Raw genomic sequence first — 23911 nt, 5'->3', positions numbered from 1 at the left:
AGGGATTTTTCCATGGTTTTCTGGCCCACAGGTGACACCCTACCAAGAGCAAGTGGGTGAGAGTTGTTATTCTCAAACGAAAAGAAAGTCACCACCACTGTATCTGCAAGACTATCAACAGATTTTGTTAGGAATAAACTAGATACGATTATAATAAAGTAAAGGTAATTCTGACCATTAGGTCCAGTTGTGACCGACTCTGGGGTTGCGGCGCTCATCTCGCTTTATTGGCCGAGGGAGCCGGCATACAGCTTCCAAGTCATGTGGCCAGCATGACTAAGCCACTTCTGGCGAACCTGAGCAGCGCATGGAAATGCCGTTTACCTTCCCGCCGGAGCGGTACCTATTTATGTACTTGCACTTTGACGTGCTTTCGAACTGCTAGGTTGGCAGGAGCAGGGATCGAGCAACGGGAGCTCACCCCGTCGCGGGGATTCAAACCGCCGACCTTCTGATCGACAAGTCCTAGGCTCTGTGGTTTAACCCACAGCGCCACCCCCATCCCTATGATTATTGTAGTTCCATGTAAATTCAGAATTCCTCACTCACAAGAAAGACAGCATGTATATGCAGGAACACTTAGAGGCAGGACAAGAGGTACAGATGTACCACATCCACAACCAGAAGAGATCTCAGACTCTGAGATTTCTTTCTTTTCTTTTTTTTAAAGTCTAGTTCTTCTAGAAAGAAAGTTACAAGGCAAAATGCATAGGTACTCTGCTAAATGACTTGTATGTGATTTTAATAGCACAAGAAGCATACTGATAAGGAATGATGAACTCACCCCATGCCCAAGTGGTTTTTGCCCAGCTAAGTTCACCTAGCTTTGGAGTTTGGCTGGGAAGAAAAGCAGCTGGATGAAGGCGATATGAGGAGGAAGAGGGGGTAAGGATTTAGTACTCTTTGTACATGCAGTCCCTTTTCTGTTAAAACAGGCTTCCTCAACCTCGGCCCCCCAGATGTTTCGAGAGTACAATTCCCATCATCCCTGTCCACTGGCCCTGCTAGCTAGGGTTCATGGGAGTTGTAGGCCAAAAACATCTGGAGAGCCGAGGTTTAGGAAGCCTGTGTTAAAATGAAACATTTGTAAGTTATTGGGTCAGTTCAGTGTTTAAATTCACAGGACTGTCACTGTTACACTTACGGTAGTTTGGTTCATCTCATACTGACATCTTGCACAAATAAACTTCAGGTGAGCTGCTTAGACCTTTCTGTTTCACTGAGCTTTTACTGTCGGTTATAGTTTTGTCTCCCTGTTTTTATGCTGAATTATTTTATCATACTCTTGATTTATTTTAAATGTGTTTATCAACTTTTTGAGTTGATTTTATGAAGAAAAGTGGTATATAAATGTTTAAATCTATGATTAAGTAAAATCTCCTGAAATTAGTTTTTAAGAACACTACAAATTATTCTTAATCTGCCAGTTTTGAGACTTCCTGTTTTTGTCTACTTTGATTATGTAGTTCTCTTGCCTTTTAAACTTTTACAGACAGAGCTCATGGTGTTAGGTTTTCTTCTCAAATTGACTTCACATACAGACCTTGACACAAAAGCAAACAGACTTTCAGCTGAGTCACCATCAGATTTTACATGCATAAGCACACATGAACCATTCATTTCCAGCTAATGTGAAATGGCACACACATCAAACTGTGTTATTTATACCTTCATGATTAATGGTTACTTACCCCTCAGTAAATTATTTTTGTTGTGTTTCTGTTAACACCTTTTCAATTTAGATTTGTAAATGTTTGCACGTGTCTGAAAAATGCTTTTGTTGCACAAAAATCTCCTAGGATATGTTTTTAATCTAGATTCAGATTTAGAATTTAGAATTGTTAAACATTAAACACTTTCAATGAAAGAGACAAGACTTTTCTTCAACTTGTTGCAGAGAAAGGACAGTTGATTTTTTTCTAGATGCTTTGTCCCACAATCCTTCCTTGGAAGGCTTATAAAAGGGGTTGTCAACCAAGAATGTACAAGTGCCATGGCACTTCAAGCTTTGAGGTGTTAGCTGACAAGTTCATACAGTACTTAGAACTAATAAAAAGACTGGCACTCCTTCAGTTGTGTCCATTCTGCCATTTCAGGTCTAGGGAGCTAGAAGCAGGGTAGGATAATGAAAGTGAAAGACATTTACTGGTGAATCTGACTAAATATAATTAAGAGTATATTATTGAGCTTTCTCTGTAGTGGTGATGGCAGTGAAGAAGCAATACTGCTCTGCAAGCTTTGTACCCTCAGGGTCTTGGATCTACTTCAGCTTGCCTATAGGATGATGATAAGGAACTCTCAGAGGCCACTCTGCTAAGAACTTTGAGGATAAAGGTCACTGGTATCTGCCTCAACTTGGACTCCACTAATTCAGCACTTCTGTCTACAGATATGTCTAGACTATCATGTAAATGTGGATTGAGAGAAGAATGTCAGTTATTTTGGCCTGAGGATGTGTACAAGGTGCTTAGAGGAATGCAGCTCATTGATCCAGTTTTGTTACTAGACAACCAAGTAGTCTTATTGTCAGAGAATGCTACCAGTTAAGTTTGACAGCTGAAGGATAGACATCTTGGCTAAGCAGTTACCCATGTTTTGGTAACCTTCAGGCAAGACTACTTCAATGTACTGCACTGGGATTGTCCAGAACCTGCAAGGGAACTAACTGGAACCTGGCATTGGAAGAACTTCTTGCCAGAGCTTAAAGTGTTCCAATGACTTGTTTGCATCAAAACACAATTTAAAGTGCTGGTGATTACTACAAAACCTTCTACCACATCAACCTCCCATACACTGGTTTGGCCTGTTGCAGAGCCTCATCTACAAGGGCTGTTGTCCTGCCACTGACTATTTCTGCATTTGGATCAGACGCAAGGACGACAGTGACAGCTGGCCACACCTAGCCCAGACAGGTGCACAAAACTGTGGCTTTCAGTCTCTTCTATCATTGCACTCTCCCCATCTTTCACGGAGAGTTATTTACACACTTTATTTGGTGCTTATTGCATTGCAAAATGAAAGAAGAAATATAAGCCGTACTTTGTGGCTATTTAGTGCACAACACTCTGGAATCCAAATCCCACAGGAGCCTAATTAGTGCATTTTACCTGACAATAATGACTGTCTGGGTCTGCATAGCAAGCCCCAGAATAGTACTATCCCTTCCGAGTGGTATATGAGGCATATGAGACCTTTTGCCTTGCGGGGAAACCTTGTAAGTTGAAGTCACTGATAACATTCTTTTTAATTCTGATCAATTTTCAAATTCTTGATAAGCAACTTACCTCTTTAGCAACCAGGGCTTGAATTACAGGGGACCTTCTTATCTTTTTGTGATAAGCTGCCACAACTATAGAAGGCTACAGGGGCTTACAATTTGACTAAAGGTCTCTATCTTTATCCTAGTAATTTGAGCACTGCCCTTTAGGCGACAACTTATGAGCCACTGTAATTTTGTCAGAGCTATGAAAGCTGGCATGTGCAGCTTCAATCACCAGTAAGGATTTTGAGAAGCGTATTCTTGCCAGCCTTTCCAGGGACAGAAGAACACTGCAGTAGTTGTGCTGGCATAAGACCTGGTTGTATGCAGCATCCCAGCTACCAAGTCCAACACTCTGAAACCAATTGTGATATCCCTGGGGTTACTCAAAAGGGCCTACTCCACTGATTCCAGATGTCCTTCAAATTATCTGCTGTCAACATCTATAGACTTGTAGAGAACTGTTGAATTTTCCCTTTATAGTGTTACTCGAGTACAAGACACCTGCGGTGTGACACACAGACCCTAGAATCCACCCAGAACAGAACAGTCACTTAAAATATAAAAATATATATAAGGGACATGCAGAAGAAGATTGTATGCAGAGTTTAGTGTTCTTATTTCCTAATTTAACATTATCGATTATCCCATGTTTCATAACAGCTATCCTAACACTTCTACATATACTGTCATTATCTCTCTCATTTCATTTTCTTTTAACTTCCCTCTGCTTCTCACAGCCACAGTTTCCCCACTCTGTCATTCTTCAAACGACACTCTCTACCTGTCACTCATGCTAATGCTGCCCAACATTCCATTTATTAATTTATTTCCACTCTCTTGCTATCAATCATTCTTCCGCTATCTCTTCTGTGTCACAGGCTGTTAGGGATTTATAGGGTTACCCACTGTTCTATACAAATGATGTAGTAGGTTTTAAATAATAGAATATGCGAGTCATATACTGCAGTGAATTTCAGCAATATACTGAATAAGGGAAAATCATAGACATAGGAGAATTTGGGATTTCTTGAATACAGTGTTTTCTTCTTATATTATTTCCTATGGAACAGATCTCATTGCAAAGTTTATTATCTGTCATCTCCGGATTACATTAGTTACCTCAGTGGACTGTTGGGGGAGAACATTGTGTTAGACTGAAATGGAGCTTTTACCATTAACTGAGAAAAGCAGAAGTCTGAAAGCCCTGAGAGATTCCTTGCCAGACTCAAGGTATTGATCGCTATAAAAAGTAATGTGGAGGATGGGACTGAGAAAAGGGGGAATGAAAGCATAGCATGAATGCTGTCATACTAACAGCAATAAAAGCTTGCTCTTATGTTAGAAAGCCATATCTCCATAAATATAGTAATGGCAAGAAAAAGTTGAAAGTCAAATAAAGCTTAAACCCCCCCAACAAACTTTGAGCAATGTTGTATCATCATTAATGTTGGCCACTTATTTTCTCTTTTTTTTTATCTCATGTGAATGGCTACTCAGCGCCCCCCCCCCCAAGGGTTGGTATTAAAAGCAGGGCTGGGGGAAGCCGGGAGGCTATTTTCTCTGAAGAAAAAAAAGGTTTTTGCACCAGTGCACCACTTTGACTGGAAATTGCTACGGTGCTATTTTCTAATAGGGTCTTCTTTTAAATCACAGAAAACTGTGATCCCAGCCAATCTGGGAACATGCCATGAATGTGATTAAGATATGACAATCATGACTATGTGATGTCTTCATGAAGGCAATTCAGAGGGAGGGCAGAAAGCATTGCCCAACCTCTGAATTTATGATACTGACATGAAACCATATACGTAATTATCGTATAGCAAAATCTGATTGAAGCCAAATCTAACTTGAATGCTTCCTGCCTTCAATTTGAATGAGAAAAGATTTTTGCCCATTTGCAACATGCCTGAAGGAGGCAGCACTAATGGTGTTATACCTTCATATGTCCTTGCAGGGGGGCAGACTGCAAGGTCAGGCTGTAGATGAAGAGGAGACTGCAGGAAAAGCCTCATAGAATTTGGTGCTTGCCATAAGAGCACAGTCAGACCTTAACAGGCAAAGAAGAGGATGACTTCAATAGTGGATAAGGTGATGGAGCTGCACTACTTCCCTGACCTTTCTCCAGCTGAGTTACTGCTGCATACTGGGATGCAGAGGGAGAGCTGATGGCGAGATCAATGTACTGCAAACACAGTGCTGCAGCCAATCTGGTGCTTGTATCAACGTGTTTGCCCCATGTCAATCTTGTCAATGCCTTGCCCCTCCTTAGTACGCAGCAGCAACTTAGCTGAAGGAAGGCCAGGAAAGAGGTGGAGTTTCACTGTCCCATCTGCTACTGGATGGCTCCCTCTACCTCAACCCTGCAGATAATTTCCTACAGGCCAAGTAGGAAGTGATGACCAAAGGAAAGGCCGCTGCGGTGAATATAGAAGTTGTAGTTATTTCTTTGTTAATAGTGCACCGTGGCAAGCCTAGAAGAAGTAAGTTACGGGGGACGGGGTAGGAACCTAAGCATAGAAAGTTAGGAAAAGTCCTTATGAGGATACTGTGATGATCTGGGCTCACAGGTTCTGAGAACAAAGGACCCACCTGGTCTACTCTGAAGCAAGAGTGGCCTGGTGCTCGATTGAATATCAATGGGAGTGGGATTGAGTTAAAATGATCACCCAGGTAGGTGATCATGAGATGGCCTGGTACACCTTTCTTCATTTACATGTGATATACCTAGTGTGTCCTTTTATGAAGAGTTAGAATTTTGCAACAGGGATCCACTGCTAGAAACTGGGTATGACATCTACGTACCCTGGATGCTGCAGGTGGTGCAGTAATGATGGGTTTTTGTTAGCAATCTCATTGGATTTAACTTTAAGATTAATTAATTAATTTTCTGTCCCATCCTTCCTTTCAAAGGAAGCCTCAGGCAACAAACAATAAAATGTGAAACCAATACAATTAGAAGATTGTTGTTGGTATCTGTCTGTCTCAAGAGACAATGGAGTGTGCATCGGGAAAGCCAAACTGCTACATTATCAGCACCAAAGTATGTTTCCACAGTGTACAAGCCTGGGCACTGTGTATGAAGGTCCTGGGCTGCCCAGACAGCAAGACCCATCTCTCGGCCTCACTGATGTGGTTCAAAGTAAAGCAGAGCAATACGTTTGGCACCAACTTGGCTGTAGGAGTTGCTGGACTGCAGCATATAAGGTGCCATCCAACCATCTTAAGGACTCCAATCCAGATTTGTATAGGATTTACTCCTTAGCCTTTTCTTTTCCTAAAGATATCCTGCAAGGCAATGGAGGCTTAGAAGAGTTTTCCTTTTCCTAGACAGCCTACTTTCCTAGGTTGACAAACCCCATCTGCTTCCCACTTCCCTCTAAAGCACATGCAGAAACTGCCTTCTTGTCCATTGGACCCACTACTGGTCTTGTCCTCTCAATCCACTGGAGCCTGTCTTTGCATGAAGGGAAAGTCCCTACTTCACCAAAGGTTTAAAACCCATTGGCTACCTTCAACTGGTTTAGCCAGCCAGTCAAAGCTGTTTCCCAGGGTTTGAGAGCTGAGTTCTGGGTGCAGACCAAAGGTAGACAAACCACCCCAGAAGGAACACCCCAATTAGAAGATTAAAGATTTTTAATTAGAAGATTAAAAACACATCTAAATCATTTCAAAGCAATTAAAAACAGCTAACTATGTTTAAGAATATTAAATCTAAAAGCATTGAAAACAATGACTTATCATCACATTTTAAAATTTCAACCATAATACAGTATCTCCTACTCTCACCCTAAATTGTTCCAACAGCCTTTCTCAATCCCCAGATGTTTTGGGACTACAACTTCCATCATCCCTAGCTTGCAAGGCCAGACAACATCTGGGGACCCAAGGTAGAAAAACACTGTTCCAGAAGGACACCATGGTCAATGCTGTCAAAAGCTGCTGTGAGACCAAGGAGAACCAAGGGGGCTGTATTCCCCCAGTCTCTTTTCAAAAAGAGGTAATTAATCTGAACAATGAAGCCGCTTTCAGTGCTAAAACAGGGCCTGAAACCAGATTGAAATAGATTGAGATGTGGGGATGCAAATTAAATGTAAATTTGAATTGTATCTCCCACAACTTTCTTCAGAATAAATGTTTTCTTTATTTTAAACACAACATTAGGTATACAATATATTTAACTTCAATCACTCCTCCCACTATTCCCTTTTCATGTATTATTCAAAATGCTGCAATATTATTAGTTTATATTGGTGTTCTATTAGCATACTTTTCAAAGCTTCAGGTAAACACCACCAGTTATCATGAAGCTGTAATAAACATAGAATACTCAAGGGGGCACCCCAATCATTGGAAAATTTAATGTTTCAAAATAGGAGAAAGATAACTGTACATTTTTTAAAAAGCATTTTCAGAACCACTTTGAGGCTATTTCTTCAAGTGAGACAAGCTTTTTTGTAAGCCTTTATTAAACATGTATGTGGGACCTGAGCTTTCACCAGAAACCCAAATGCCGCTTAACCATGGCACTGAAAGGACCCTGCCCCTCTTACCTTTTAGAGGCCTTTTAAGGCTATGGGGGCATGATTTGGCTAAAATTGAAAGGGGTGGAGCTTGTGAATTTCATCATGGGCCCTATTAACTCCCCTCTGCCCACTAAATAATTCAAGTACTAAACGCTTCTGAAAAACTGTGGTATTATGTGCGACCAAAGACAAGCTAGTCAGCTGCCACTTGGTTTTGGCCTGGGGGACAGGTCCAAAGCACTTAAACACTGTTAAGAGTGGCAAATCATGTAGGCTGCTATTTTGCACCTGATAAAATTGTGTTGTGTTTCTGTACTGATGTTTGCTTTACATATTTTTAAAAAATAATATATTGCAAGCTGCCTGGAGAACTGAAGATAGCCGGAAACATTTTGAATAAATAAATGTTGAATTTAGTTTATATCTTGCTCTTTCTGTCATTTGGACTTTATGGCCAGCTGTGGACTATTGAGGGTTATTTCAAGCTTACTCATTATTAGTTTCCTTTCATCTATGAAGGTGCTGTCAGGGACTTTACTTTTTCCCTTAGGGTGGTTGTTTATACATCAGCCAAAAGAGAACAAAAAAGGACACTAATTTAAATATGGTAATTTCTACATACAGATTCAAATTTAATAATAATAATAATAATAATAATAATAATGAAATTATTTCTACCCTGGCTGGAGCCGGGCTCAGGGCGGTTAACATCATAAAACTAACACAGTATACAAAGAACATAAAAACATAAAAACAGGCAATCAATTAATTAAAATACATCTCAAAATTAGTTCAGAGCATATTAAAATCTGGATAGGTGGCAGTCCACATGTAAAATTGAGAGTGGTTAATATTCCCCAGGGCCAACTGTTACCACTGGTCTTATAAAGGACTTCAGATTGAACCCTGACCAAAGGCCTGGTGGAACAGCTCTGTCTTGCAGGCCCTGCGGAAAGATGTCAAATATCGCAGGGCCCTGGTCTCTTGTGATAGAGCATTCCACCAGGCTGGGGCCATGGCCGAAAAGGCCCTGGCTCTGGTCAAGGCCAGTCTAATGTCCCTGGGGCCTGGGCTCTTCAGGGTGTTATTATTTGCAGACCTTAAGGTCCTCCGTGGGGCATACCAGGAGAGGCAGTCCCGTAGGTACGAGGGTCCTAGGCTGTATAGGGCTTTAAAGGTTAAAACCAGTACCTTAAACCTGATCCTGTACTCCACTGGGAGCCAGTGCAGCTGGTATAGCACTGGACGAATGTGCTCCCACGGCAAGGAACCTGTGAGGAGTCTCGCCACGGCATTCTGCACCCGTTGGAGTTTCTGGGTCAGTTTCAAGGGCAGCCCCACATAGAGTGAGTTACAATAATCAAGCCTATAATATAATATAAATGCACCTTATCATTGTGGGGAAGACTGACCTTCACATTCAAAATATGCTTGTCTGCACTAGTGTTTTTCATCTGATTGTATTAACAATTTCTAGCCACTGAAAAACAAATAGTAACTCATTTTGCCTCAAGTACTTTATGATTTGTTAAGTTGAACTTAAAGAAACTACAGAAACTGCATTTGCACTGAATTCCTACTCAGCTAGGAAACTGACCATGTGACCTTGGACTGGTCACCATTTCTTAGCCTAACTCAGACATGAGCATAAATGAAGCGGGAAGGAAACAATTATCTTGCTTCAAGCTGTCAAATTTCTATTGGTTCACAAAGGAGCCAATTCCTGATTTTTGCGGAAATGGCTTCGCTCATTTCAGAGCCAATCGTGTCCACTTCAAATTTATTCTGTTCCAAAGATGCCAGCCTAACTTTACAACTAAGAAACATCCAGGCACAGTAATGGGTGACTAGCTTAAGATTAGTTGATGAATTCTTAGCACAGTATTTTTAAGCAGAAATATTAAATAGCAATGCTTTATTCATAAGCTTTCTACTAATCACTAAATAATCACAGCTTCCCAATGCTGAATTGGGAGCCTGGGCTTGCAGAATTAAGCATAGCTCCCATGTGAATTAAAAACGCAACACTTCTCCCTTTAGACATTAAACACTTACGTCACCTCCATTATCAGAAAACTAGAACAAGAGAAAACAAACATTTGCTTTTATTCACACAACAAATCAATTATTTTTCCTTCCAGGATATAGCCAGCGCCCCCCCCCTCTCTCACACACACACATACACCCAGACCAGCCACAAGCTTTCCCTCCTTATTCTTGTGTAAAACCCCTATGGAATGCCAGGTACGCAGCCCTTTTTGCTCTTTTGGAGCAGCCATAGTGTGGTTTTGAAGAGATCTGAAGAAAGAGAAAGAATAGAAAATTACACCTAGAGGGAGTGAACCTTTATTACATACATAGCCCTTTATTACCCAGAGGGAGTAAAAAGGAAACATTCAGAGACCACCACCATGGAATAAAGAGCAGTTGTTGCTTTCTCCCCTCCCCCAGAACATTTATTCAGCAGTAGCACTGCCAGGGTGTGTAAATGAGGCCTATGGACGTATCCCAGGATTGTGAAGCCATACACGTCTGAGAGCTTCTAAATGTTTCGCTATGTCTAACTCCATCCACTGTATTCTCTTCTGTTGCTTAGGAACACTTTAAATCACACCTACCCAAGCTGTTCCTCTTTCCCCTCCCCTTTCCTATTAGGTAAGTCCTGGCTCAAGAATGTAATACATTCTATTAAGTTGCCACTTGCTGTTTCCCCTTCTTCCTTTCAAGTACAGTGGTACCTCGGGTTAAGTACTTAATTCGTTCCAGAGGTCCGTTCTTAACCTGAAACTGTTCTTAACCTGAAGCACCACTTTCGCTAATGGGGCCTCCTGCTGCCGCCACACCGCCGGAGCACGATTTCTGTTCTCATCCTGAAGCAAAGTTCTTAACCCGAGGTACTATTTCTGGGTTAGTAGAGTCTGTAACCTGAAGCATATGTAACCCGAGGTACCACTGTAATGTGGTGGGCTTGAGGCACTGCATTTGGGGCTCCAAATAATATTTGGGGCCCAGCATTTCCCACTCTCATTCATCCTACCATGGTCTGAATTTAGGTCCCATAGCTCCCTCCACATAGCAAAGTAGGTGGATAGCAAAAGAGGGTTCTCTTTCCTTGCCTGTTTCCCCTTTCCTATTTACGGTAATGTATACAAAAATTTCTCCGAGTACATGCATCTCCCAACTCAGGGTTATAGTTCTCAACAACCATTAACAAACTACAGTGCCCAGAATTCTTTGAGGGAAAACTTTATTTTGAACGTGCTTTAAAGGTATAGGGTCAGATGACTGAGTTCAGCTGTTGATTTTCAATACTAGGGTCGAAGAATGTGCAGGGTACCTTTACCACTGAAAAACTGCAGTGTCTTGTCTTCTCACACACTTATAATTCAGGAACAGTTTCCCTCTGAGCAGGATTTTCTATATAAGGTATGTGTCTACAATCCTCTTGTTGCACAAACAAAGAATACAAATACCGTATGGGTTTTCACTCTGCCTCTGTGTTAAAAACAAGCACTTTCCTTGCACAAACGCCTTCTGTTCCCTGTCTCTGCTTGCAAACATTAGTTACAACTCTTAACTAGCTTTTCCTCATCTCAGTGGATTGTGAGTAAACTAGCCAATATTTAAACCAACTGACTTTAATTTGATGCTGAGAGTTATCAAATTAAAGGTGGTCCATGGGGAAAAATGCATTTCAGCCCCTCCACTTAAAAAGTGGAAGAGAAACCTGCAACAAAGTGTAGGAGCCTGGAGTGCTTCTGTTTGAGACCCTATAGTTTTCTGTCCCCACCTTCAGTCAGCATTCTGTGCCCTCTAAGAATACTTAGTCCTCATTGGGCTATTTTTGGATCCCCTGCTTTTGAGAGGTACCGTATTTTTCGCTCTATAAGACGCACCAGACCACAAGACGCACCTAGTTTTTGGAGGAGGAAAACAAGGAAAAAAATATTCTGAATCTCAGAAGCCAAAACAGCAAGAGGGATCACTGTGCAGTGAAAGCAGCAATCCCTCTTGCTGTTCTGGCTTCTGGGATAGCTGCGCAGCCTGCATTCGCTCCATAAGACGCACACACATTTCCCCTTACTTTTTTGGAGGGAAAAAGTGAGTCTTATAGAGCAAAAAATACGGTAATATGCAAAAAAGATTCCTCTGATTTGGAGAGCTGAATTAGGGTAACCTTGTATGTAATGTGTAGCTAGGCTCAAAGAAAATCAGCCATATGCCTGAAAACTATCTTTAATAATTACTGATGGCCTTTCCCCATGTTTTCTCCTCTGCCCTAGCGATAAAAGATATTTTATCTGTTAGAAGGAATCACAGGATTCACTTTGTTATAAACAAAGCACTACAGTACTTTCCATTCTAGATATTGTATATACTAGCGTTGGAATACAAGGAGCAATATGTTTGAGAAATGAGCTTTCAGCGTTATCATCTCTGTACTAAATTCACTATTGCTGCAGGGAACTACCAGAAATTCATGGTTCACCTGATAACAAGAGTAAGGCTGCTGAGAATTACTGGAGTAGTTCTGAGGATCTTTGTATTTCAATGATTAAATGGGGCCAGTTGATCTTTTGCCTTTTTTCATTTTAGCTAAATCTCTCCTCATGTTTGTCATTTTGCCTGCAGCAAGGTGAATAAAAGCAGTTTTGTTTTGATATTTTTCTTAATCCATTGTGTGCCTTTGTGTTTCTATCATTCTCAAAGGACAAAAGGAAAAAGCTACCTCCCTGCTGTCACCTTTTCAGCTATTTGCCAACCTGCCATCCCCTGCCCCCCATCTGGTAGTGTAACAGATGAACAAAACATTGCCAAAAGGAATTCTGCAGATTACCAATGTGGAATCTGAACATGACAGAGGATCAAGGCTATGTACCATCACTGTTTAATTCAAACTTTTTGTATTAAATATTTTAAATTCAAACTGGATTTTTCTATATTTTCTACCATTATTATTTCACAGTTCTGCCTTCTTTCATAAAATTAATTTTCTGTTAGTTGTATATAGACAAAAACACTGTCAGTATATGGAAACATCACAGCTGCAGACAGCCAGATTGTTGACATCACATGATGTGCCTATCTGTGGGAAAGAAGAATTTCCCAGCAAGTTCACAGGCTGGAAAAGTCTCTGTGAAGAGTGTAATTTGAAACCTTCCGTGTGCGCATATACAGGAAGTTTGTCGGACGTGCTAGAAGAACTGAACTGAAAGGACGTGTTTTTCTCTAGTGCTGTAGACAGAAATAAAAGAATGTAAATAGACGTTTCTGTCTGTCTCCTTTTCCCTGCTAGGGAAGAAGCAGGAGGAGGGGGTTGTGCATTTTACCCACGCTTGGGAAAATGTCGCCTATCAAAATCTCCCTGGTCTGTCTGGATATCAGCCAGAGGAGGTATGCAAGCTCTGAGGACAGTGAGAGGGGCCAGCCTCTGTGGAGGGGGCTTGCAAACTGACAAGTGGTAGCAGAGTCCGATGGTTGCCACAACAAGTGATTGCCCGGCGGACGGCTGAGCACCAGGTGGGAGACTTTTTTTTTTGCTGATAAGCAACGATCCACGTTCCTCTGCGATGCTAATTTATGGCTGGATGCTGAACGCGAATTGAAAAGTCTTTGGTTCACGGAGAAAAAAGCTCCTGTTTTGGATAAAACAGAGCGGAGAGCAGCCAAATACTTCGCATTCTAGAGCTGATAAGAGCTGCCGTTGCTTGGAGACAGAATCGTGAGTACTTTTTGAGCTAAATTTATGAGCTGGTTAGCTTAAAGAGTAAAGAGAGAAAAGAAGCTTCAAAAGCGAAAGCAAGGCTGGGTTTTTCAGCGACGCTTGTTGTAAACAAACTGTTGGAAAGGGACTTTCCAAGCAAAGAGCTGTTGGATTGCAGTGAAGGCTTATTGTTTACAGATTCTCGGAAAGGGAAAATTCCAGGCAGCTGGGCTGACTGCCAGGTGCAAAGCAGCTAGTAAACAAGATATAGACTTTTGGATTTTCCAGCTTGTAGCTGAAGCTGCAGCTTGGGATTAAAGATGGCTCTGTTCTCTCAGAAACTGAATAGCCAAAACTGGCTAGAATGGTCTTTTGCAATGGAATTTCTGCTGGTGGAAGAGCAGCTTTGGCACTTACTCCAGACCCCACAGCCTTTTGCTGTACAAGCACAGGGGAAGCAGGCTGCAATTCAAAGTGAATTGAAACAGCGTGTGTTAAGAATTTTGGCAGAAAATGTGGACACTTATCTTGAGCCAGTCCTAAAGGGTGCAGAAGAACCAAGGGTCGCTTGGGAATCACTCCGAAAAGCTTGTGAAGCTGGGGTGGGAAGCAAGGACCGAGAATTGGTTGCGCCAAAGGGGGAGAGCCAAGATGAAGCTAGCCAAATTCTTGAGAGCTCATTGAAAGCTGGGAGGAGCTTTGAGCCACAACAGGGAAGTGAAGAGAATGTTGCTGCTGTTGCTGTTGATGATCCTGTTCTTGCTGCAATGGCTGTTGCTGATGGGGGGAGTAAAGCTCAGAAATCAAGCACCCCCACTACTATTGCTACAGAGGAGAAAGCTGTAGCTCAGAACGCTGTTCGTCAGGAGACACCACATCAGGAGAAAGGAGCTAGAGGGAGCTCTATAAAGCCTGAGGCTTCAAGCAAAGGTCGTACTCAGTCCCAGGCAAAACCAGATATGGCTTTGATGTCCCTAAAAGCCACATCATCCGTGGAGAACTCATTTATTGTAGACACAGGATGCATGCAACACATGGCATCACGCCGAGAACTGTTTTCTACGTTTGAGAAGCAACACTTCACTGTGAAACTGGCCAATGGTCAGGAAATGGAAGCAACCGGGATCAGAACTGTGTATCTAGAAAGCCTGAACTTGACTATAAACAATGTTTATTTTGTTCCTGATTTAAAGTACAATCTGCTGAGTGTTTCTCAAATCGCCAAGAAGAAACTGGTATTGTCCTATGATGAGGAAAGCTGCAAAATCTACAAAGATGGAGAGCTGTATCTTTCTGCCAGAGAGAAAGACGGACTGTATCTGTTAACATTTGATGAAAGTGATTATAAAATGTGTACAGCATGTGAATCTAAAATGCTTTCTCTTGCAGGTATCTCGAAAGAAGACACGAGAGGAAAGGCAACAAAGATTAACAAAGTTTTTCAGCGTGTATGCTGATGTGATTGGTCCTTTAGCACCATCTAGAGGCAATGCAAAGTACTATCTTGTATTTGTAGATCATTTTTCTCAATATGTATGGATTTACATTTTGCAGAATCCCAGAGAAACCTTAGAAAGGTTTAAGGAGTTTTGTGATAAGGTTAAGAATATTCATGATGCTAACATTGATTTTCTTTTCACAGATGAGAAGCCAATTTTTCTTTCACAGGATTTTCAGGATTTCCTTGAGAAGCAAGGGATAGAGCACAAGGTTGCTGTTTCAGAGGCTGCATGGAACAAAACTGTCTGTGTAAAAGTGAACAGAGAGTTGCAGAATGGCATGCAGGCACAATTGCTGAGTTCACACTTGCCACATGAGTTTTGGGCTGAATCTTTATCATGTTTTTGTTACTCTTGGGTGAGAAAGGTTTCAAAAGGTATGGAATGTTCTCCTTTTGAGAGGCTATTCCAAAGAAAACCTTCTGTAGCGCATTTTAAGGTTTTTGGGTCTCAAATCAGGACTGAAACTCCAGATGGGGTGAAGAATGCTAGAGGCATTTTTGTGGGTTATGAAAAGGGTCTCTACAGAGTAATTTTGTCTGAATCTGGTCAGGTGATTCTCACAAAATTTCTAGAGAGTGCTCCTGGACAGGAGAGAGTAATATTTCACACATTTCCCACTGCTGATGATTCAGATGATGAATGTGATTATTCTGATTATAGTGGTACTGAAAGTGACACAGAAACCTTACAAAACTGATGTCGTGTTGAGTCACTGAGGTACATTTTTTTTTAAAGACTGGGGGTCATAATTTCACTAATATCTGTTCTTTTTCTGTTTGAATTATTCTGTTTCAGCCTTCTACATTTAATCCAAACCCATTTTTTGTCCTTGCTCTTCATCTTTACTACATCTGTTTCTACATTTCCTGTGCGTTTCACTTGGCCTTCCTATATGGTTTCTTCGTTTATTTAATTTTGAGTGCTTTTTTGCAGTGGCAAATCTTTCTCCTGGGGAGAATGAAGAGATACTTTCAGGGCACAATGCTGCAACTTACTGGCTGTGTGCCAGCAAATATAAATGCTTGTTAAAAACATTTGACAAACAACTGCTGTGTCTGAGCCATGGTACACAGCAGGGCTTCATACTAGTGGTCCATGGAATGAGCATAGGACACTCCAAGAATCAGCTCATATAACTGTCAGCAGGTGGTGGCATTGTCATATAAAGTTGCACAATGTAGAAAAACGGAATGTGATGGGCCTTTGACTATTGATAAGATGACTACTGATTTAGTGCCCCAGTAAATTACTGGACACTAAAGCACCAACTAATATGTGTTAACATTTTGCAATGAAGAAATGGTAGGCAGGAGTTTCAGTAGGGCTGCAATAACTCACAGCATACTCATTCCTCCTCATTCCTCAAGCTGCTGTTAGGTGATGGCAAACCCCAAGTTGATGTACCCTTAGAATAATAAAGAAAATAGAGCACTGTATACAGACATTTGAGGGTTAGGGCTGTTCTTTCGTTGTTGCACTCTTGAGAGTACATGCATCTTTGGGATGCAAGAAGCTCCACTGAGAACTGCAACTGACACTGGCTGGAGTCTTACACTGCAATTAGGTAAAGGTAAAGGTACCCCTGCCCGTACGGGCCAGTCTTGCCAGACCCTAGGGTTGTGCGCTCATCTCACTCTATAGGCCGGGAGCCAGCGCTGTCCGCAGACACTTCCGGGTCACGTGGCCAGCGTGACAAGCTGCATCTGGCAAGCCAGCACAGCACACGGAACACCATTTACCTTCCCGCTAGTAAGCGGTCCCTATTTATCTACTTGCACCCAGGGGTGCTTTCGAACTGCTAGGTTGGCAGGCGCTGGGACCGAGCGACGGGAGCGCACCCCGCCGCGGGGATTCGAACCGCCGACCTTTCGATCGGCAAGTCCTAGGCACTGAGGCTTTTACCCACAGCGCCACCCGCGTCCCATACACTGCAATTAGGACTGTGGAATCTTAGGTGTCATTTTTTGTGTGAAGTAAGCATGAGTGAGACTGGCAATGCCTATTCTGGCAAATGCACAGATTTGGAGCTAAATTCCATATATCCTGGGTGGATAGGGTGCTTGATTTTTGTTGTGGGACAAGAAAAGAAAGGTACTAGTGCTCTTACAGCAAATGAATATGTGAATGACCGAACCAGTCCCAGTTATCTAACCATAATTTGTTTTCCAGCAGCAAAACATGATATGAAACCCTGGTTTTGCTCACATAACTTGTTCTAACTATGATTTGGTACTATGTACAAACCTAATGGATTTGCTCACTTATTGCTTTTTGGCACCCACCTCAAATGCATGCCAAGCTATAGGCATGAGGCAAGAGCATCTGTAAAACAGACCATAATATAGGCTGTTTGGGGGGGGGGTTGCCTAAAATACTTTCACACATGAATGCAACAACAACAAAAAATCTAGATTTTGCTGAACCATTCTTTGCTAATTTATTTTAAGATTATCTTTCCCTGACTTTTCATCTCTTCACCAGAGGGCACTCTTAACTAAAAGATAGGACTCAAAAAAAGTCTATCAAAAAATACTTGTTTTCAGCTATAAAGAGATTAGAGGAAGTCTCAGTTCTGAAAAGCATATTTTACATTTAGTATTTTTAAATTTTAAAAAACAAACCTTATACAGAAGCTTCTATGTAGTATTTCATCTTCTGTACTAGTTGAATGAATATTCTGCTGTTCTTCGAGATTAGTAGAGTGGTTTCATCACTTTAGAACAATATCTGCTTCAAGGCTGTTCTGGAGAAGAAAACCAAATGTGTCAGGAACTTGCCACCCTCTTCCAAATTATTAGATGTCACGTTGTCAAAGCCTTTACAATCTTATCTTTACCTTATTCTCTAGGCAGAGCTTGGATCTCTACATGCATCCTTTCCTAAAATGGAAGTGCTCATGTCGTATCATCCTGGGCTCCCATTTTATCCTGTGGGTAATCCTTCTGCTTAAAGTATTTTATTTGACATGGAATTTTCAATTCACTCTTGTGGTGCAGACGCTCAAGCTTGAGTTCATCATGCTTACACTTCAATTCCTTTTACTCAACAGCTTGAGCTATCATAGAATTGTAGAGTTGGAAGGCACCACAAGGGTCATCTAGACCAACCCTTGCAATGCAGGAATCTTTTGCCCAACATGGGGCTCAAACCTATGATCCTAAGACCAAGAGTCTCATGCTGTCATAACACTGTTTCTGGTTTCATCCTCTGTCTTTTATACTGTGCTTCTTTCTGCCTGGACCTGTTGCCAGACTTTATCCTGCAAATGCATCCAGATTTAAGCTCCTTATTATGAGTTTCATTTGTGCATTACTTATTCAGTCTTTCCAAATCCTGTTATTGCATTTTCACAGATTTAAACTTTTTTGTTCTGAGGGATATGCAGGAGGATGTTGAATTTAAATAATGCCAGCTTGTAGGAAAGACTCTGAACTTTTTGCAAATGACTTCCATCTATTGCACTGATGAAATCCTTTCTTAATTTTCCTAAGGGAACTGATTTGAGAGCTCTGTCTAGAACAAGAAAAAAGCCTGAAATTGATGTATAGATGCTGCTGCTTCAGGGCCCCTGCATGCTACCAGCCCACTCATAAAATGAGTCATGGTAGCAGTGTGAAGGTTTAAGTCCATACATCTGAGCAAGAGCTAACAAGCTATATTTAAATAAAATCCCAAGAAAACACTCTTGTAATAAAAACAGGCCACTGTATTTGCTTGTAATATATATTAGAAAATTCATAAACTGAAACCATTTATTTTCAGATTTCTAATCATGTTATCTGTTTTAAGAAATCAACATAGATTCATTTGCCTAAAGTAAACAGGATATTGCTTTTGCAGCAGTGAATTAAGTGTTCGTTGTACAGCACTAAACAATAAAGGAACTGGAATAGTAAAATTCTGCCACAATTAGAAAACTCACTAAAAAACACAATCTGTTTTGCTCCTATACCTTTAACAGCAGCTGTTTTCACAGAAATAAGTAGGTGAAGCTTTTTACAGCATGATGTTAATCATTATAATATGTTAATATATGTAGATAAAATAGTTCTAAAAGATACAGGAACAGTTAGTAACCCTAGCTTTGACTCTTCGTGTTCTGGTCATTCAGGGATTTTCCCCCTTTTGTTTAGACTTCAGAAATAATGTTGCTCAATACACTTTTTTCTTTTTAAAGCTGTTTAAAGTAAAATGTGAAAATACGGATTTCTCAGCTAAAGTAAGGCAGATATAATGGCCTTGTTCTCACTGAGGTGGCAAGCCTGTATCCCAATTGTACTATTTCAGATGGGATATCACCACACTGAATGATCTTTTGTGCAAAAAATAGCACTACCCTGGTGCATAAAACATACGAATCATATGTTGAATCAGATCTAAGGCTGACATGAGCACAACAGCACTCCCCCTACTGGAGAGTTCCACAGCTGCTGGTATTCAGAGCTATATTAAATTATGGTGCAATGTTGCTGGAAGTGTAGTCAGGACCCCATTATCCTCCTGCCAGCATACATGTACTATCAAAGTATGCTAGACTTTAAAAATTGTTTTTATGAGGGAGGATTCTATTATGTAAATCTCCACATGAAGTCTGAATAGGCCAGAGAAAGATCCAGCTTAGTAAGAATTAGGCCATTGCTGTGCTGTGCTTCTCATATTCATTGATTTAGCTAATCATTTGTAGAATTAATTTTTCCACCTGAGAGAGAGAGAATAGGGGTGTGTATTAGGAGAGTAATGCCACAGAATTTAAGGCGGTCTTAAAAAAGACAGCTGTAAAATGTTAAATTGACCTCAGGGGAATACCTCCTAAGTTGTTTCATGACATGGTATATTTCAGTTTATTGCAGCATGATCAATATTCATTAGACCTGACCCCCACTTACCCCTAAAGAGACAAATTTGTGAGCTATCTTAGCATGGTGGTGCCACTTTTATCTTTTACATGGTGCATAGTAACGCAGATTTGGTTCCAGCTAAAAATAGTTCTCAGTGGGAATGAGTGGCTATTGTAAAACTAGATCTCCTCCCTTCATCTCCCTGCAATGCTTTGTTAAATAGACATGTGTTACAAAGCTGTCATGCCTAGCAATTCTCTGGTCCTTCTAAGCAATAACCAATGAAGTAAAGCAGGGACAGGGAAACACGTTTGGATTTTCTTTAAATAAATTAAAGCATTTTTACCCCACCTTTCAGCCAAAAAAGTTCAGAGACTGGCTTACACATAAATAAAACTGTGTCTGTCCCCATAGCTATAAGGCGCAAAAAAGGGGGATGGAGAAGGAGGATGAAAACCAAAAGCAAACTCAGGCATAACTTTTTAAAGATCTAATGAGACCAGGTGCAACGTGAACTGTTCAGGTAAATAAAGAGGCAAAGGGAACTGGTCTCAGCAGAGCCATTCAGTGGAATGGCCTTGTTTCATAACTCTCCATCTACTGAAGCATGCTTGAGGGAATGGCATCTACTAGGTAACAGCTGAGAAAGAACCTAAAGCAACTGGCCTCTTAGCAGAGCCAATGGAATGCCCCTCCTTTCTCTCCCTCTGCTTTGCAGCTCAGTGACATCATGCCTCATCTCTGCTGTTAACTAAATGTTACAAGGATTGTATTGTTACTATTCAAGGAATTCAGAAAACCACTGCTTTATTATGTTTGAGATATATATTATTAATTATTATTATTAGTAGTAGTAGTAAATAGGCTATAAATTATACTGATCAGCAATTTGATGGGGAGTGTGGGAGACACCTCTAAATCTAGCTCTCTTCTCCCATCTCTGGTCAACTGAGCGAAACTACATCTTTTTTCAACATTAAATATGTACAGGTCTAGCAGCAGAACCAGACTTGGAAATCACACACAGTACTTGTTAAAGAATGCAGTTTCACATGGATGCAGGTATGATCCTAGCTAGAATGGGATGTGTAGGGAAGTAATTTTAGAATATAAATATGGGCTTGCTTCTGTAGAAGATGCAAGCTGGGGAAGGGGAACCCAAGGTATGTAATTCACTATGCAGGCGATGTAAGAAGTGTGCTTCATCCATCTGAGGCTCATCATCCAAAGCCAGAATTTCATTAGTGGGCCTAGCCTACTAAAAGCTGCTTGTATGCAGCTAACATTGCAGTCTAAGTATTTTTCAGATATAAAGCATGATTTCCCTTCACACAGGACCATTAAAAAAAATTCTATGCATTTTGATTTTATGGTCTTGGCTTTAACGATGCATGCTATTTATTTCTTCACTGTGCCTTACTTTCCCCCAATCCAATTGTCCATCTCATTTATTTCCCAAAAAGGATGCCTTTAAGAGTAGTTTTAAATACACACACACAAATCCCTAAGCCTGTCTTTTGATTTCACAGTTAATATAACTTCAGTGTAAACATTTTCAAACAGCCAACGCTGTATTTTCCTCAGAAGTGGGATATTATAAACATGCTATTTTCTGATATCTGCAATTGAGATGACAGAGGCTGCTGCAATATTCATCAAATGGAGTATATGCATTTGTCCCTAATACTTGAATGCAAACAGAATAAGAGGTTGAAGGAATCTTAAGAGGTCATCTACTCCAGCCCCTTTCTCAATATAGGTTCTATAATGCAGGATGCAACACTATCCCTGCAAGCTCGCCATTAAGCCTCTGTTTAAAAGATATCCAAAGAAGGAGGGAGGAAGTAGTGGTAACAATGAATAGCTGGTAACCATTCAGAAGTGTCTTCTAATTTCTAATTTCTAACTGAAATTTGTTTCCCTGAAATTTCCACCCACTGGTTCTGGTCCCTCTATATATACCCAGTCAGCTCAATGCATCGCCTTCTATCCAGCTCCTTATTGTGCCACCACAAATGCTTGAAAAAGAATGGTGTTACAATTGAATCCGGGCTCACTGAGAGCATGATGCAGAGACAAGCAGATGACAGGAAAGTTATATTCATACTATGATTCCACAGACCCTAAATGTGTGGAGAAAGAATCAGGATCTCATCAGCTGTGTCTGTCCCTGGCCACTGAGCAGTGCAAGTTATTTGTGCATGGGCTCTTTATAGCAGTTCTGCTGAATGTGTGGAGGTCAATTCAGTCATTCAGAGTATGCAGAATCCTCACCTGAACCCAGCAAGTGAAGGACAAATAAAGGAGAGTAAAGGGGAAAGTTCAGAGCCATTCTAGAGTTACCATCCACTACCAAGATTAGCAACTCAAACTGTACAATTTACTGTGTGAATTGTGGTTATCATGCAATGAACTTTCTCACTCCAATTGGTAAACAACTCTGCTATGGATTTGGAATGGGAAACACGAAGATCCTAGCTCATGTGAGTAAGCTATACTAAATGATACAGCCAAGGGTGTGCAGGAAACTCACTACAGGATTGTTGATCCCTGTGATAAATAGACCAGCTTGCAGTTAACAATGCCTGATGCTCTGTAACTCCTGTCCTCCTTCTGTAGGTGGGCACACAGAACAAGCCAGTTTCTCCCCCTTGCTGGTGATTCACACCAGGACTAGGATTAGCTCTGCACATTGGTGTGAATCACAGAATGTGTCTGAGGTGTGGTATATTGTAAGGCACTGTCACAGGGACAATATAGATAACTAGAAATAACCCATCCCAGCCTGTTCCTTCTTCCCACCCTCCCTTCACTTTTCATGTACAAAAGGGTTGGATCATAGCCATTGTTTTCAGTAGTGAGTATAATCATGAGCTTGATTAATGCTGGTGTCATTTCAATCCCCAGTGAAATGAAAATATTACCATGCATTTGAAAACAACCCGAAAGTGGTTGGAAGAATTGGCTCTAAACCTCACTGATTTTAATACTTCTGTTTAAGTGTATTTGGAATGAGTCTTCTCACATAATTTACATTTTATTTTGCCTTTTTATATGTGTGGCTTTTAAAACACACACACACACACACCATTGTTTGTAAATGCTAAAAATATAGCTAATTTAATTCAAACTGTTCTAAAGCAGCATTGGGTGTAATCCAGCTCTATTCAAATCAATGGGAATTTCGCCACTGACTTGAATTGGATGTAGAGAACAGCTTTTCTTTTAGGACTTTACTTGCATCTACCAAATGTAGAGGGTACTGAAGTTGTCTTAGGAACAAGATAGTGGGAAGTGTTGACAATATTTGACTGCACCTGTTTCAATCAGATTTTTTAAAATATGACAGACTACATCATGTTTTGGTGGATGTTTATTATTCAGATGTTTGTTTCAGAGAATGTTAGCGCTGGTGCCAAAATGAAAAATCACTGAACAGTTATAAAAGATATTGCTAAGGAAGTCATAATTCATACTTCTACATGTTATGAAGGAAGAGGAGCTATAATTTTGACTGTAATACAGATGTGCACCTTGCCAGGATTATATACAGTGGTGCCCCGCAAGACGAATGCCTCGCAAGACGGAAAACCCGCTAGACGACAGGGTTTTCCGTTTTGGAGGTGCTTCGCAAAACGAATTTCCTATGTGCTTGCTTCGCAAGACGAAAATGTCTTGCGAGTTCCTGCGGGTTTTTTTTCCTCCCCCCCCTTTTTCCCAAGCCGCTAAACCGCTTATCAGCTGATGGCTAAGCCGCTTAACAGCTGATGCTAAGCCGCTTATCAGCTGATCGTTAAGCCGCTTATCAGCTTATTGTTAAGCCGCTTATCAGCTGATCCTTAAGCCGCTTATCAGCTTATCGTTAAGCCGCTTATCAGCTGATCCACTAAACCCGCTAAGCCGCTAATACTGTAGCACTAATCCGCTAATGGGCTTGCTTCGCAAGACGAAAAAACCCGCAAGACGAAGAGACTCGCGGAACGGATTCTTTTCGTCTTGCGAGGCACCACTGTAATGCTGTACTACATTATTGTTAGTTCCAGAAAATATCTAGAAAAGGTGAACAAAGTGCAAGTGCT

At 41.0% G+C, this 23911-nt stretch overlaps 1 long non-coding RNA gene across 1 annotated transcript in view; it reads right to left on the bottom strand.

Moving 5' to 3' along the window:
- Positions 1–23911, bottom strand: part of LOC308475011 — a 75224-nt gene that overhangs the window by 43573 nt on the left and 7740 nt on the right. Inside the window, exons 4-5 of the long non-coding RNA XR_013985079.1 lie at positions 17616–17737; positions 9972–10086 (exon numbers count right to left, since the gene is read on the bottom strand). This is a non-coding gene — a long non-coding RNA (uncharacterized lncRNA). The remainder of the gene's footprint in view (positions 1–9971; positions 10087–17615; positions 17738–23911) is intronic.

Source organism: Podarcis pityusensis (genome assembly GCF_964106645.2).
Source record: "Podarcis pityusensis genome assembly, chromosome: 4".
Classification (NCBI taxonomy): domain Eukaryota; kingdom Metazoa; phylum Chordata; class Lepidosauria; order Squamata; family Lacertidae; genus Podarcis; species Podarcis pityusensis.
Note: the sequence above shows the minus strand (reverse complement) of the source record. Positions and strands in the feature narration are given on the sequence as shown.